The sequence below is a fragment of the Hemibagrus wyckioides genome, linkage group LG13 (assembly GCF_019097595.1).
Source record: "Hemibagrus wyckioides isolate EC202008001 linkage group LG13, SWU_Hwy_1.0, whole genome shotgun sequence".
Lineage (NCBI taxonomy): Eukaryota > Metazoa > Chordata > Actinopteri > Siluriformes > Bagridae > Hemibagrus > Hemibagrus wyckioides.
Genome location: NC_080722.1, coordinates 20,279,311 through 20,297,785, shown reverse-complemented (window position 1 = coordinate 20,297,785; position 18,475 = coordinate 20,279,311). Strand labels below are relative to the sequence as shown.

General features: G+C 39.4%; 2 pseudogenes; both read right to left on the bottom strand.

The window, feature by feature from the left end:
* Positions 1 to 1,235: 1,235 nt before the first annotated feature.
* LOC131363650 (eukaryotic translation initiation factor 4 gamma 1-like) lies at positions 1,236 to 17,859 on the bottom strand (annotated as a pseudogene).
* On the bottom strand, positions 3,331 to 3,393 carry LOC131364224 (small nucleolar RNA SNORD66; annotated as a pseudogene).
* Positions 17,860 to 18,475: the final 616 nt, after the last annotated feature.

Sequence of the window (18,475 nt, the reverse complement as noted above, 5' to 3'; positions counted from 1 at the left end):
AGGTTGAAGTTCATTCCACCACCTCGGTGCCAGAAGAGAGAAGAGTCTAGATGAATACCTACCTTTTACCCTGAGAGATGGTGGGACCAGTCAGGCAGTGCTAGTGGATCAGAGGGAGCGAGGTGCAGTGCGAGGAGTAATAAGATCTTTGAGGTAAGATGGTGCTGGTCCATTCTTAGCTTTGTAGGCAAGCATCAGTGTTCATGTTAAGCTGCACAAAAAAGCAAGTGTGATAGAAATCCCCAGTACAGCATGTGCCCAAAGATTGCAGTGTAGTCAATGATGGGGCACAATCATGTCCATGTCCCAATAGTCATTCATTGTCATAGCAGCAGCCTATGTGCTTGTCCCTTTAGAAAAACATGTGAATCAGAATCAGCTTTATTGTCAAGTCCTGTTGGTTTTACATGTACAAGGAATTTGCCTTGGTGTATTGGTGCACAACAATAAAAATCTAAATATAAAAAATATCAAGAAAAGTCTAAGCAAATCTTTAGCAAGAGGAAATGAAGTGTGTAACAGGGCAGTATTATATTGTATAAAAAGTGAACCAGTGCAAGCAATAAATTAGCAGTGCTACGGTCAGTGCAGATAGAAACATTAAGTGGACATTCACTGTACATTAGTGGACCAATGCAAAACTCAGTTTGAGGTAGGAAGGTAAAATAAGGTGCAGGTGCAGTATGGCTGTCTGAGTCGAGTGTGTTAATGTGACATGTACAAACAAAACAAAGGGGGTTTGTGCGTCCAAGGAGGCAGAGACCATGGTGCGTCCTGCATGTTGTTGATGAGGCCAGTTGCTGATCAAAAAAGAAAGTTTTTATGCCATGAGGTTTTGTCTTGATGGACCACAGTCTTCTGCAGGAGGGGAGTGCCTTGAAAAGATGATGTGAAAGTCCTTAGGTGAAAATGATCAAAATGAAGGAGGCTGTGTTGTAGTGGATGTTGGAGTCTGGTGCAGCCATGCTTGTAGGCCATAGTGCATTGTGGGAAATGAAGTTTATCTCTTCACATACTAAAAACTGTTATCACATGACAGGTTTTATGAGTGATTCAACTTCTAAATCAAGTCTATGGAGCAAAAACAAGCCCATGGCCATACATTTCTACACACAATGTCACTAATGTTTCTGTCAATGATTCTTTTATTGTCAGATAACTGATTAAATATTATTGCTCAGCTCCTTGGCTCTCAGCTCCTTCTTTCTCAGCTTTTCCAGCTTCTCCTTCTTTCTTTAGCTCCTTCTTTCTGGGCTCCTCCCCAGCGTAAACTCCACTTTCTACAAACAAAGAGCATTCGGAATCAGATTGAAATTTTGGTTGGATGAAGAAACTATTTATTATTTTGGGGGTTCAGTGTAAAAACAGACCATTGTCTGAGGGAAGCTCTAAATAAAAATCAGTAGGTAATTATAGACACAAGTTAAATACAATTTGTACAGAGATTATTTTCTCTTTTTAAGACCAACAAAACAAAGCAAACCAACACACACAGAATTTGACTTGCTGCAGAGGAGTCGAATTTCTTTCTTCGTGAGAGTTACACCGTGCTGAGTGCAGTGTTCAGCTGTGTGTGGGGAATAACACACACACACACACACACACACACACACAGAGGTATATAAAAGCAGTCTTGTTACCTGCTCTGCCACAAACTTGTTGACATCCTCATCCTCAGGTAGGAAGTCCTTCCAGTTGAGTTCAGCATCAATCCACAAAGCACCAGCTTTATTGTGACCCTAAAAATAAAAGGAGGAAAAATTATAAACATTTACATTGACGTTCTAGACGCCTCACATGTTACTTTAGAGTGTAGAGTCAGCAGTAACCAGGGCAGTAGCAGAACTGATCATTTCATATGAGGTAGTAACTGCTCAGATATTTCAGATCTCAAACAGAGAGAGAGAGAGAGAGAGAGAGAGAGAGAGAGACACGTACCAGTCGGTTGAGGATGTGAACCAGCAGCACAGCAGCTTTTCCTATTGGCAGCAATGGCTTCGTCAGCTCTCTACACACACACACAGTGAGAGTTTATGTTAATTACCTACAAATATTACATTATCTGTTAGAAATAGTGGAAGCAGTACAGCAGCATGTGACTGTGTCTCTGACAGAAGAACAGTTCATCAAATCACAGACTTCTGCACAACCCTAAACCAGTATACAGTGTTATTACTGCCTGAATCTTAACCTCCAAACCTTCTGAAAGCTCTGCTTCCAGTTGCACTCTTCTGGATTTTGAAGATTATTCAATATTTGGGAACAGTGAGGGGTTTCTGAGGACATCTAGGTTTTGTGTCTGATGTGGCGTCTAGTGAACGCTTCTTCAGTGTAACTTATGTGAGCAGTTTAAACTCACGCAGGTCTCACGTACGCGCTGCTTCCTTCTCTAACAGAGCTATGATTAGTCGTGATGTACGAACTGTAACCGCCCCGTTTTTCAAAACACAGACTGAAATTCATGTATTATTGTATCTTTTTTCACCTAAATCGGGTTCCTATTTCCAGAATGTGCTTATCCCTATCACACTGTGAAATGAAGGTTTGGCTGCTCGATAAACACCGTTACAGTAAGAAGTGTACCTGAAGAGCGGCCCCATGGGGATTCCTCCATCATGCAGCATGGGTGTGATGATCTCTGTCAGATACTGCCAGATGTGAGGAATGTCGATGGCCATGTCATCAGCCACCTCCAGAATCTCCCGAAGCCTGAAAAGACACACACACAATTTTATAGACGGTTCAAAGAGTCCACCATAAGCACCCCCAGATTTTTAGCCTCTAAATAAAAGTTTGCCTCTCAAAAGACAAATAACTCGATCGATAAAGTATTTATTTTTTGTGCCATAGTTCTGCATTGCAGAAGGACAATAACCTACATGTTGTGACATTGATGAGCTGCACTGCTTGGAAAAGTTGAAATCATTTTAACATAAGACGCGCGAGGGGCTGCAAAAGATGCGCACGCAACGGTCAAACACATTCGTATATCGCATTCATTAAAAAATAATGGAAAAGGAATTTGGAATGAAACATGTTCTGACAAATCATGACAAATCTTTAATGTGCTCGTTCATCATTGTCGTGTTTCCGTGCCACTGAAGCTCCGCTTTGCAAAGTTTGCAAGTTACAGTTCACGTGGAATTTAATATGAAATGCTCCCATGCCTTAGAGGACTTGCGTTGCAGACTTTTATCTGAAGTGCTTGTGTCCTCCGCCATTCTTCCGATGTGCGCCTGGAACAACGCTATGATTGAATGCGTGATGACGTGCGCCGGCCAACTAATCGATAATGTCATTCGTTGACATCGATTTTCATTATCGATTATTATCGATTTGATCGATTCATCAGTGGCCCGGACATGTTGCACAAAACTGAGGTCATAATCCGAGCAGGGTGACGAGAGTGAAGAATATAAGGACATGTATCACGATGATATAAAAAAAAAACTGACAAAGTCTATTGGGACATTTATCAGTAATGTAAAATAGCAGGGGTTTGTGATTAATGTCTGTGGAACCAACAGCGTTCTCCTGCTGGTCTGAGGAACACTCACCCTCTGAAGTACTGCTCAGGAGGTAAAATCCTGGTGCTGATCAGTTCATGCAGCAGAAGGCCCAGGCGCTCTCGGGCGACGGCGCTGCGTTCGAGCGTCAACTCCACGGCGTTACGTACGAAGACGAAGAGCACAGACGCACTGTTCAGCTCCTCTACACACTGCACTGCCTCCTACAGGACAGAGAGAGAAAGAGTTTGAACATAACACTTCTGGCTTTAAAGCGACTGCAGTACAGAATTTCACTTGCAGTCATTTTCACCTTCAGGTCGTTGATGTGCAGGTACTCCTCGATGATGGCGGTGGTTTTCTTCTCCACCTCCTCCTCACTCAGGGCCGGTTTGCAGATACCTTTTCTGTCCAGCACTTGGTCCTGGGGAACTCTGCACTTAGAGTCCAATGAGGATGAGCAGGATGTGGATGAAGGTCCTGACTGATGAAGGACTGAGAATCGGTTCAGGGTGCACATGGCCGACTGTCCTGCATCAGGCTGTGACAATAAAATAAATAAAGAAATAAATACACACACACACACACACACACACACACACACACACCAAACTGACCTTAACCCACTTTATGGTCTATGAGCATTACGTTCATTTCAATTTCTCAAACAAACTCGTCATAAATTGATGGTTTTGTTGTTTTGCACTCAGGTGTTCAGTACCTCGGTGAGGCGGGGCGTGTCGATGGGCTGCTTCATGGTCCTGTTGGGTACCGCGTTCCAGCCCTCGTCCTGAGGGTGATTCATTTTGCCTCGTCTTTCTTGACACGAGTTTTTCTTGGACTGAAGCAGCTGCTGCACTTTAATCAGCTCTCTTTGTTCCTCCAGTTCTGCATCTTTATGGATCTGGCCAATGGTTTTAGGGCCCTGGTCACCTCGCCGGGGAACCCAGTTATTCTGTACACACGGAAAAGAGCAGGAGGATCAGAGGCAGAAGAATGTGAACAAACTCAAATCCTTCTGGCTCACTCGGATATCTGATCCACCATTATCTGGCTTGGATCTGGTCTGATAACGATCCTGCATGCGGATTCAGTGCCTCCTCTACTGTTTACACCATGTTTTTACACCCAGTATAACGTGAATTATTACACCCTTTCTTATGACACAACACAAAACAGCCCTAATCTTTTATAGAAACACTAAAGAAAAAGCTCTTCAAAACACCAGGTTAAAAATATGGCAAGTGGGGAAAGTGCTGCTCTGAGCATGATCAACAAAATAAATGTGTTTGAACAACAAAAGTGCTTAAAAAAGTAGGACAATTAAAGGTAAAGTGATGAAGTGAGAGAGAGTCTCTTTTAAAATGTCTAAAGTCAAATAAAGAAAATGAAATGTACTTTTCTCAGGTCCAACACGTCCTGCAGCATGAAGCGGATCCTTGAAGATGTTTTTCTCTCCTTTACTATCTGCTCCATTTGTTGGAAGTACTGATCCATACAGGGCTATAAAACACACACACACACACACACAATTAACACACTGCAGCAGTGCTGAAGTTAACCTGACTAAAGAGAATTCAGCAGGGTTTGTGTGTGTGTGTGTGTGTGTGAGCACTAGTTACCTTTGACTCCTCGAGGTCCAGGTTCTTGCCGATGGTGGACAGGAGTCTGCAGAGAACCTCGAGGCTCTCCTCGTGGTTCTTCAGCAGCTTGACGATGCAGACGTGCATGATCTGCTCCTTCACCATCTTCAGCTTAAACAGCTCTCCGATGAATTTGATGTTGCCGAGGGAACGGCGGCGGGCTTCGTTTAGCCGCTGCTCAACTTCCTCCTGCAGGAAAACATCAGCGCTTAGTCACGGTGGTCACGCTGGTTACGACATTATCAGTGTAAGATTTACATACACAGCTTATTTTCTCCATGGTCTTAAACATGCTTTACATATAAAAGATCTGAAGAGTTCCTATAAATCCACATTGCGTAGTTAAAAGACGTGCGCGAGTGTGTGAGATAGAGAGATGGTGTGTGTGCAGCACCTCTGTGGCAGCATCCAGCTCCTTCTGCTTCTGCTGAAAGATCTCGTCATCGCCTTTGTCCTTCTCAAACTCTTTCTGGCAGCGATTCAGCAGCAGTCTGTGGAAACTCACAGTGGCTCCAGAGTTGTCAGAGGTGGGCACTTTCAGCTGGACAAAGGAGAAAAAAAGATGATTTAAAAACCAGACGATTATGTGCTTTTTTACTGTCACCAAACGTAAATGTCATTTTAAGCCAAAAGACACTTCGGTATATCGATGACAGCATCCTATCAAGTAACCTGCATAAAAATGAACACAGCCCTTTTGCATGTAGCTTTAGTTTTGCTGTTTTCCCCATATGGGTAGAAATTTCTGGAAGACATGAACAGCTCTTGTGTATGTGTATAGATAGATAGATGAACAGCTCTTGTGTATGTGTATAGATAGATAGATGAACAGCTCTTGTGTATGTGTATAGATAGATAGATGAACAGCTCTTGTGTATGTGTATAGATAGATAGATGAACAGCTCTTGTGTATGTGTATAGACAGATAGATGAACAGCTCTTGTGTATGTATAGATAGATAGATGAACAGCTCTTGTGTATGTGTACAGATAGATAGATGAACAGCTCTTGTGTATGTGTATAGATAGATAGATGAACAGCTCTTGTGTATGTGTACAGATAGATAGATGAACAGCTCTTGTGTATGTGTACAGATAGATAGATGAACAGCTCTTGTGTATGTGTACAGATAGATAGATGAACAGCTCTTGTGTATGTGTATAGATAGATAGATGAACAGCTCTTGTGTATGTGTATAGATAGATAGATGAACAGCTCTTGTGTATGTATAGATAGATAGATGAACAGCTCTTGTGTATGTGTATAGATAGATAGATGAACAGCTCTTGTGTATGTGTATAGATAGATAGATGAACAGCTCTTGTGTATGTGTATAGACAGATAGATGAACAGCTCTTGTGTATGTGTATAGATAGATAGATGAACAGCTCTTGTGTATGTATAGATAGATAGATGAACAGCTCTTGTGTATGTGTATAGATAGATAGATGAACAGCTCTTGTGTATATGTACAGATAGATAGATGAACAGCTCTTGTGTATATGTATAGATAGATAGATGAACAGCTCTTGTGTATGTGTATAGATAGATAGATGAACAGCTCTTGTGTATGTATAGATAGATAGATGAACAGCTCTTGTGTATGTGTACAGATAGATAGATGAACAGCTCTTGTGTATGTGTATAGATAGATAGATGAACAGCTCTTGTGTATGTATAGATAGATAGATGAACAGCTCTTGTGTATGTGTACAGATAGATAGATGAACAGCTCTTGTGTATGTGTACAGATAGATAGATGAACAGCTCTTGTGTATGTGTACAGATAGATAGATGAACAGCTCTTGTGTATGTGTATAGATAGATAGATGAACAGCTCTTGTGTATGTGTACAGATAGATAGATGAACAGCTCTTGTGTATGTGTACAGATAGATAGATGAACAGCTCTTGTGTATGTGTACAGATAGATAGATGAACAGCTCTTGTGTATGTGTATAGATAGATAGATGAACAGCTCTTGTGTATGTATAGATAGATAGATGAACAGCTCTTGTGTATGTATAGATAGATAGATGAACAGCTCTTGTGTATGTGTACAGATAGATAGATGAACAGCTCTTGTGTATGTGTACAGATAGATAGATGAACAGCTCTTGTATATGTGTATAGACAGATAGATGAACAGCTCTTGTGTATGTGTACAGATAGATAGATGAACAGCTCTTGTGTATGTATAGATAGATAGATGAACAGCTCTTGTGTATGTATAGATAGATAGATGAACAGCTCTTGTGTATGTGTATAGACAGATAGATGAACAGCTCTTGTGTATGTGTACAGATAGATAGATGAACAGCTCTTGTGTATGTATAGATAGATAGATGAACAGCTCTTGTGTATGTGTATAGATAGATAGATGAACAGCTCTTGTGTATATGTACAGATAGATAGATGAACAGCTCTTGTGTATATGTACAGATAGATAGATGAACAGCTCTTGTGTATGTGTATAGACAGATAGATGAACAGCTCTTGGGTATGTGTATAGACAGATAGACGAACAGCTCTTGTGTATGTGTATAGATAGATAGATGAACAGCTCTTGTGTATGTGTACAGATAGATAGATGAACAGCTCTTGTGTATGTATAGATAGATAGATGAACAGCTCTTGTGTATGTGTATAGATAGATAGATGAACAGCTCTTGTGTATGTGTATAGATAGATAGATGAACAGCTCTTGTGTATGTGTATAGATAGATAGATGAACAGCTCTTGTATATGTGTATAGACAGATAGATGAACAGCTCTTGTGTATGTGTACAGATAGATAAATGAACAGCTCTTGTGTATGTATAGATAGATAGATGAACAGCTCTTGTGTATGTGTATAGACAGATAGATGAACAGCTCTTGTGTATGTGTATAGACAGATAGATGAACAGCTCTTGTGTATGTGTACAGATAGATAGATGAACAGCTCTTGTGTATGTATAGATAGATAGATGAACAGCTCTTGTGTATGTGTATAGATAGATAGATGAACAGCTCTTGTGTATATGTACAGATAGATAGATGAACAGCTCTTGTGTATATGTACAGATAGATAGATGAACAGCTCTTGTGTATGTGTATAGACAGATAGATGAACAGCTCTTGGGTATGTGTATAGACAGATAGACGAACAGCTCTTGTGTATGTGTATAGATAGATAGATGAACAGCTCTTGTGTATGTGTACAGATAGATAGATGAACAGCTCTTGTGTATGTATAGATAGATAGATGAACAGCTCTTGTGTATGTGTATAGATAGATAGATGAACAGCTCTTGTGTATGTATAGATAGATAGATGAACAGCTCTCGTGTATGTGTACAGATAGATAGATGAACAGCTCTTGTGTATGTGTACAGATAGATAGATGAACAGCTCTTGTGTATGTGTATAGATAGATAGATGAACAGCTCTTGTGTATGTGTACAGATAGATAGATGAACAGCTCTTGTGTATGTGTACAGATAGATAGATGAACAGCTCTTGTGTATGTGTACAGATAGATAGATGAACAGCTCTTGTGTATGTGTATAGATAGATAGATGAACAGCTCTTGTGTATGTATAGATAGATAGATGAACAGCTCTTGTGTATGTGTATAGACAGATAGATGAACAGCTCTTGTGTATGTGGACAGATAGATAGATGAACAGCTCTTGTGTATGTATAGATAGATAGATGAACAGCTCTTGTGTATGTGTATAGACAGATAGATGAACAGCTCTTGTGTATGTGTATAGACAGATAGATGAACAGCTCTTGTGTATGTATAGATAGATAGATGAACTGCTCTTGTGTATGTGTATAGATAGATAGATGAACAGCTCTTGTGTATGTGTATAGATAGATAGATGAACAGCTCTTGTGTATGTATAGATAGATGAACAGCTCTTGTGTATGTGTACAGATAGATAGATGAACAGCTCTTGTGTATGTGTATAGACAGATAGATGAACAGCTCTTGTGTATGTGTACAGATAGATAGATGAACAGCTCTTGTGTATGTGTACAGATAGATAGATGAACAGCTCTTGTGTATGTATAGATAGATAGATGAACAGCTCTTGTGTATGTGTATAGATAGATAGATGAACAGCTCTTGTGTATGTGTACAGATAGATAGATGAACAGCTCTTGTGTATGTGTATAGATAGATAGATGAACAGCTCTTGTGTATGTATAGATAGATAGATGAACAGCTCTTGTGTATGTGTACAGATAGATAGATGAACAGCTCTTGTGTATGTGTACAGATAGATAGATGAACAGCTCTTGTGTATGTATAGATAGATAGATGAACAGCTCTTGTGTATGTGTATAGATAGATAGATGAACAGCTCTTGTGATGTGTACAGATAGATAGATGAACAGCTCTTGTGTATGTATAGATAGATAGATGAACAGCTCTTGTGTATGTGTATAGATAGATAGATGAACAGCTCTTGTGTATGTACAGATAGATAGATGAACAGCTCTTGTGTATGTGTATAGATAGATAGATGAACAGCTCTTGTGTATGTGTATAGATAGATAGATGAACAGCTCTTGTGTATGTGTATAGATAGATAGATGAACAGCTCTTGTGTAAGTGTACAGATAGATAGATGAACAGCTCTTGTGTATGTGTATAGATAGATAGATGAACAGCTCTTGTGTATGTGTATAGATAGATAGATGAACAGCTCTTGTGTATGTATAGATAGATAGATGAACAGCTCTTGTGTATGTATAGATAGATAGATGAACAGCTCTTGTGTATGTGTATAGACAGATAGATGAACAGCTCTTGTCTATGTATATAGATAGATAGATGAACAGCTCTTGTGCATGTGTATAGATAGATAGATGAACAGCTCTTGTGAATGTATAGATAGATAGATGAACAGCTCTTGTGCATGTGTATAGATAGATAGATGAACAGCTCTTGTGTATGTATAGATAGATAGATGAACAGCTCTTGTGTATGTGTATAGATAGATAGATGAACAGCTCTTGTGAATGTATAGATAGATAGATGAACAGCTCTTGTGTATGTGTATAGATAGATAGATGAACAGCTCTTGTGTATGTATAGATAGATAGATGAACAGCTCTTGTGTATGTGTATAGATAGATAGATGAACAGCTCTTGTGTATGTACAGATAGATAGATGAACTGCTCTTGTGTATGTGTATAGATAGATAGATGAACAGCTCTTGTGTATGTGTATAGATAGATAGATGAACAGCTCTTGTGTATGTGTATAGATAGATAGATGAACAGCTCTTGTGTATGTGTATAGATAGATAGATGAACAGCTCTTGTGTATGTATAGATAGATAGATGAACAGCTCTTGTGTATGTATAGATAGATAGATGAACAGCTCTTGTGTATGTGTATAGATAGATAGATGAACAGCTCTTGTGTATGTATAGATAGATAGATGAATAGCTCTTGTGTATGTGTATAGATAGATAGATGAACAGCTCTTGTGTATGTATAGATAGATAGATGAACAGCTCTTGTGTATGTATAGATAGATAGATGAACAGCTCTTGTGTATGTGTATAGATAGATAGAGTAACAGCTCTTGTGTATGTATAGATAGATAGATGAATAGCTCTTGTGTATGTGTATAGATAGATAGATGAACAGCTCTTGTGTATGTGTATAGATAGATAGATGAACAGCTCTTGTGTATGTATAGATAGATAGATGAACAGCTCTTGTGTGTGTATGTATAGATAGATAGATGAACAGCTCTTGTGTATGTGTATAGATAGATAGATGAACAGCTCTTGTGTATGTGTATAGATAGATAGATGAACAGCTCTTGTGTATGTATAGATAGATAGATGAACAGCTCTTGTGTATGTGTATAGATAGATAGATGAACAGCTCTTGTGTATGTATAGATAGATAGATGAACAGCTCTTGTGTATGTATAGATAGATAGATGAACAGCTCTTGTGTATGTATAGATAGATAGATGAACAGCTCTTGTGTATGTGTATAGATAGATAGATGAACAGCTCTTGTGTATGTATAGATAGATAGATGAACAGCTCTTGTGTATGTGTATAGATAGATAGATGAACAGCTCTTGTGTATGTGTATAGATAGATAGATGAACAGCTCTTGTGTATGTATAGATAGATAGATGAACAGCTCTTGTGTATGTGTATAGATAGATAGATGAACAGCTCTTGTGTATGTGTATAGATAGATAGATGAACAGCTCTTGTGTATGTATAGATAGATAGATGAATAGCTCTTGTGTATGTGTATAGATAGATAGATGAACAGCTCTTGTGTATGTATAGATAGATAGATGAACAGCTCTTGTGTATGTGTATAGATAGATAGATGAACAGCTCTTGTGTATGTATAGATAGATAGATGAATAGCTCTTGTGTATGTGTATAGATAGATAGATGAACAGCTCTTGTGTATGTATAGATAGATAGATGAACAGCTCTTGTGTATGTGTATAGATAGATAGATGAACAGCTCTTGTGTATGTGTATAGATAGATAGATGAACAGCTCTTGTGTATGTATAGATAGATAGATGAACAGCTCTTGTGTATGTGTATAGATAGATAGATGAACAGCTCTTGTGTATGTATAGATAGATAGATGAATAGCTCTTGTGTATGTGTATAGATAGATAGATGAACAGCTCTTGTGTATGTATAGATAGATAGATGAACAGCTCTTGTGTATGTGTATAGATAGATAGATGAACAGCTCTTGTGTATGTGTATAGATAGATAGATGAACAGCTCTTGTGTATGTATAGATAGATAGATGAACAGCTCTTGTGTATGTGTATAGATAGATAGATGAACAGCTCTTGTGTATGTATAGATAGATAGATGAATAGCTCTTGTGTATGTGTATAGATAGATAGATGAACAGCTCTTGTGTATGTATAGATAGATAGATGAACAGCTCTTGTGTATGTGTATAGATAGATAGATGAACAGCTCTTGTGTATGTGTATAGATAGATAGATGAACAGCTCTTGTGTATGTATAGATAGATAGATGAACAGCTCTTGTGTATGTGTATAGATAGATAGATGAACAGCTCTTGTGTATGTATAGATAGATAGATGAACAGCTCTTGTGTATGTGTATAGATAGATAGATGAACAGCTCTTGTGTATGTGTATAGATAGATAGATGAATAGCTCTTGTGTATGTGTATAGATAGATAGATGAACAGCTCTTGTGTATGTATAGATAGATAGATGAACAGCTCTTGTGTATGTGTATAGATAGATAGATGAACAGCTCTTGTGTATGTGTATAGATAGATAGATGAACAGCTCTTGTGTATGTATAGATAGATAGATGAACAGCTCTTGTGTATGTGTATAGATAGATAGATGAACAGCTCTTGTGTATGTGTATAGATAGATAGATGAACAGCTCTTGTGTATGTATAGATAGATAGATGAATAGCTCTTGTGTATGTGTATAGATAGATAGATGAACAGCTCTTGTGTATGTATAGATAGATAGATGAACAGCTCTTGTGTATGTATAGATAGATAGATGAATAGCTCTTGTGTATGTGTATAGATAGATAGATGAACAGCTCTTGTGTATGTATAGATAGATAGATGAACAGCTCTTGTGTATGTATAGATAGATAGATGAACAGCTCTTGTGTATGTGTATAGATAGATAGATGAACAGCTCTTGTGTATGTATAGATAGATAGATGAATAGCTCTTGTGTATGTGTATAGATAGATAGATGAACAGCTCTTGTGTATGTATAGATAGATAGATGAACAGCTCTTGTGTATGTGTATAGATAGATAGATGAACAGCTCTTGTGTATGTATAGATAGATAGATGAACAGCTCTTGTGTATGTGTATAGATAGATAGATGAACAGCTCTTGTGTATGTGTATAGATAGATAGATGAACAGCTCTTGTGTATGTATAGATAGATAGATGAACAGCTCTTGTGTATGTGTATAGATAGATAGATGAACAGCTCTTGTGTATGTATAGATAGATAGATGAACAGCTCTTGTGTATGTGTATAGATAGATAGATGAACAGCTCTTGTGTATGTGTATAGATAGATAGATGAACAGCTCTTGTGTATGTATAGATAGATAGATGAACAGCTCTTGTGTATGTGTATAGATAGATAGATGAACAGCTCTTGTGTATGTGTATAGATAGATAGATGAACAGCTCTTGTGTATGTATAGATAGATAGATGAATAGCTCTTGTGTATGTGTATAGATAGATAGATGAACAGCTCTTGTGTATGTATAGATAGATAGATGAACAGCTCTTGTGTATGTATAGATAGATAGATGAACAGCTCTTGTGTATGTGTATAGATAGATAGATGAACAGCTCTTGTGTATGTATAGATAGATAGATGAATAGCTCTTGTGTATGTGTATAGATAGATAGATGAACAGCTCTTGTGTATGTATAGATAGATAGATGAACAGCTCTTGTGTATGTGTATAGATAGATAGATGAACAGCTCTTGTGTATGTATAGATAGATAGATGAACAGCTCTTGTGTATGTGTATAGATAGATAGATGAACAGCTCTTGTGTATGTGTATAGATAGATAGATGAACAGCTCTTGTGTATGTATAGATAGATAGATGAACAGCTCTTGTGTATGTGTATAGATAGATAGATGAACAGCTCTTGTGTATGTATAGATAGATAGATGAACAGCTCTTGTGTATGTGTATAGATAGATAGATGAACAGCTCTTGTGTATGTGTATAGATAGATAGATGAATAGCTCTTGTGTATGTGTATAGATAGATAGATGAACAGCTCTTGTGTATGTGTATAGATAGATAGATGAACAGCTCTTGTGTATGTGTATAGATAGATAGATGAACAGCTCTTGTGTATGTATAGATAGATAGATGAACAGCTCTTGTGTATGTGTATAGATAGATAGATGAACAGCTCTTGTGTATTTATAGATAGATAGATGAACAGCTCTTGTGTATGTGTATAGATAGATAGATGAACAGCTCTTGTGTATGTGTATAGATAGATAGATGAATAGCTCTTGTGTATGTGTATAGATAGATAGATGAACAGCTCTTGTGTATGTATAGATAGATAGATGAACAGCTCTTGTGTATGTATAGATAGATAGATGAACAGCTCTTGTGTATGTGTAGAATAAAGTGCAGGTTTTGACATGACCGATAAATGTGGACCGAGAGGCTGGGTGTGGCGACTCACCCCCACAAAGCAGCGGCACATGTTGGCATAAGTGACTGAGAAGTTGGGTTCAGAAATGGCTTTTTCGAAGATGAGGTCCACGACGCCTTTAAGTCTCTCCTCCGTGTCGATGGTCAGCTCCATGAACCGTTTCATGAGCTGCTGGAACATCTCCGGCGTCAGTTTATTCAAGATACTGCGCACTCTCTTGAAGAGCTCCTGGGTCTTGACCATTTCCTGGTCATCCTTGTTGCCGCGGGACTTCTTCGCCGCCGGCTTCCAGGCTTTCTCAGCCTTGTCCAGTTGCACGTCATCGTTCAGAGACACGCGGGTGATGATCTTGTTTGGCTTTTTAAGATCACACTGCTGAGAGACGACAAAAACAATTGAAAGGTTTATTTAAAACTGAAAGGCTGTGACTTCGTCAACTGCTTGGCTTATACTTTTAATTAATGCACCAAATAAAAGACTGATCAACTCTCAGATACTCAAGACTTTAATGTTACAATTAATAAAACTATCTGGTGTTTTGAAGTTCCTTTTGTGAGACTTACAGGTCCTCGACCTGCTCCAGGGCAATAAAAAGTGATATATTAGCCTGACACTTCATACTGAGTAAATCACTGTGCTCCTACAGAGCGTCATGTCACTAACGGTCATGTTTACCTTGTCTAGAACGACGCCGGGGATGTCTGGAAAACCCTCGGGTCTGCGCATGCTGGCACTGACGAACCGTAAACGCAGCAGGAATTCCCGATCGTACTTCTTCCTCTCTATTTGGTTACTAGGAGTGGCAGCGGGATGAAGCTCTGAGGGCTGGACCTCAACAGGAGCAAGCTCAAGAGTGTTGTTTGGCTCAGCCTTCTTTGGGGGTGTGGTTTGTAGAGGGGCAGGAGCCTCCACAATGTCACCCCCTGTAAGTTCCAGGTGGTCAGACAAGACATCACCAAAAATGATGTTGGCTTTCTTTGCCTTCTCTTTTTCTTCTTCGGTCATGAAGAATCTGACCGGCTCCCTGGACTTTTTCTGTGATCGGGTCTGAGGGAAAACACACACTGGATCAATGTAATGTTCATCATTATGTATCTAAACTGAAATAAAGTAATATTACACACAACACCACTAAAACAGCTGGAGTACACTGTGAAATTGTCCAGCTCAGTATTCACCTCTGAAGCAGGGGCAGTGTTTGGCTCCGCCTCCTTTGGGGGTGTGGTTTGTACAGGGGCAGGAGCCTCCACAATGTCACCCCCTGTAAGTTCCAGGTGGTCAGACAAGACATCACCAAAAACGATGTTTGCTTTCTTTGCCTCCTCTTTTTCTTCTTCCGTCAGGGGAATGAAGAATCTGACCGGTTCCCTGGTCTTTTTCTGTGATCGGGTCTGAGGGAAAACACACACTGGATCAATGTAATGTTCATCATAATGTATCTAAACTGAAATAATATAACACACAACACCACTAAATCAGCTGGAGTACACTGTGAAATTGTCCAGCTCAGTATTCACCTCTGAAGCAGGGGCAATGTTCGGCTCCGCCTCCTTTGGGGATGTGGCTTGTAGATGGACAGGAGCCTCCACAATGTCACCCCCTGTAAGTGTCAGGTGGTCGGACAACAAAGCACCAAAAACGATGTTGGCTTTCTTGGCCTCCTCTTTTTCTTCTTCCGTCAGGGGAATGAAGAATCTGACCGGTTCCCTGGTCTTTTTCTGTGATCGGGTCTGAGGGAAAACACACACTGGATCAATGTAATGTTCATCATAATGTATCTAAACTGAAATAATATAACACATAACACCACTAAATCAGCTGGAGTACACTGTGAAATTGTTCAGCTCAGTATTCACCTCTGAAGCAGGGGCAGTGTTTGGCTCCACCTCCTTTGGGGGTGTGGTTTGTAGAGGGGCAGGAGCCTCCACAATGTCACCCCCTGTAAGTGTCAGGTGGTCGGACAAGACATCACCAAAAACGATGTTGGCTTTCTTGGCCTCCTCTTTTTCTTCTTCCGTCAGGGGAATGAAGAATCTGACCGGTTCCCTGGTCTTTTTCTGTGATCGGGTCTGAGGGAAAACACACACTGGATCAATGTAATGTTCATCATAATGTATCTAAACTGAAATAATATAACACACAACACCACTAAATCAGCTGGAGTACACTGTGAAATTGTCCAGCTCAGTATTCACCTCTGAAGCAGGGGCAATGTTCGGCTCCGCCTCCTTTGGGGATGTGGCTTGTAGATGGACAGGAGCCTCCACAATGTCACCCCCTGTAAGTGTCAGGTGGTCGGACAAGACATCACCAAAAACGATGTTGGCTTTCTTGGCCTCCTCTTTTTCTTCTTCCGTCAGGGGAATGAAGAATCTGACCGGTTCCCTGGTCTTTTTCTGTGATCGGGTCTGAGGGAAAACACACACTGGATCAATGTAATGTTCATCATAATGTATCTAAACTGAAATAATATAACACATAACACCACTAAATCAGCTGGAGTACACTGTGAAATTGTCCAGCTCAGTATTCACCTCTGAAGCAGCGGCAGTGTTTGGCTCCACCTCCTTTGGGGGTGTGGTTTGTAGAGGGGCAGGAGCCTCCACAATGTCACCCCCTGTAAGTGTCAGGTGGTCGGACAAGACATCACCAAAAACGATGTTGGCTTTCTTTGCCTCCTCTTTTTCTTCTTCCGTCAGGGGAATGAAGAATCTGACCGGTTCCCTGGTCTTTTTCTGTGATCGGGTCTGAGGGAAAACACACACTGGATCAATGTAATGTTCATCATAATGTATCTAAACTGAAATAAAGTAATATTACACACAACACCACTAAATCAGCTGGATTTGTTTCTTTCTTCCTGTGTAGTAGTATTTTTGTAATACACTGTGAAATTGTCCAGCTCAGTATTCACCTCTGAAGCAGGGGCAGTGTTCGGCTCCGCCTCCTTTGGGGGTGTGGTTCTCGGGGGTACAGGATCCTTCACAGCGATGCTGCATTCAGGCCTTTTAGGAGGTGTCGTCAGTAAAGCCGACATTTTTACTCCATAGAGCTCGGCCATCATGTCTCGATCGCAGTCATCTGGGTCCGTGATTATAATCTGTAAGGAATTAGGATAAATACTTGATTCGTGAGCACAGAATGACTGTAATAAAACCAGCCAGATGTCTGCTATTCTAGCAGAACTTTATTTGATTCATTACCAGTTTGCGCTCCCTTTTCTGCAGAAGATGATGACCTTCATACAGAGGATGTAAGGTTGGATAAAACACTCCAGCTGAAAAAAAAAAAACAGACCCAACATGTAATTAATAACACCTCAGGCCCTGTCCCGAATCAGAAAAAGTTCAGCCCTATACATAATAAATTCATATTTTACCCATGTAATAGTTTTTAATAATGATAATAATAATAATAAAAAAACATTACCACTCATGAAGCCAGCACTTCTGTCCTGACCTTCCATAGGACTGGTCATTTCCGGCATCTGCCGGAAAAAAGTGCACAGTTCAATTAACTATTTTTTCTACACTATTTATTCAAGTGTTTGTGCAAAAGTGACGTGTAGTTCACGATGGAGTCGACTCCTTCAATTAGTTCATAAAAGAATCGATTCAATGAACCGACTCGCCCGTGAGCCTCACGGAGGATTAGCGATCTAAAGCGATAGCTGAAGCAAAAGCAGTAAGTAAATAAAGTTTTCTCACGGCACAGTTGTGGTGACAAGCATCGTCTCTTAGACAGCGCATTACCATTTTTAATCATAAAACGGTTTATAACTCATTATACTGACTTATAAATCTCCACAGGGTTTAGCTAGGCTAACATTACCGAGTGCTAACATTACACTCATTTATAAACGTACATGAACTACAGGAGTGTTAACGGAGCTAATGAGCTAACAAAGTAACGACAATTAGCTTTCCGTAAGCGAGTCTCGTTATTTATGAATATTAAAAGGGGTGAAGTTAATTTCCTGAAAACAGTCAAGAACATTAAGAAAACGCTAATGTTCTGTTTTATTTAAAAGACCAGTTGTTGTTAAAATACCTTTTTACACAAGCAGAAGTTGAAGTTTCTCTTGCTCGCCGGTTTTCTGACAA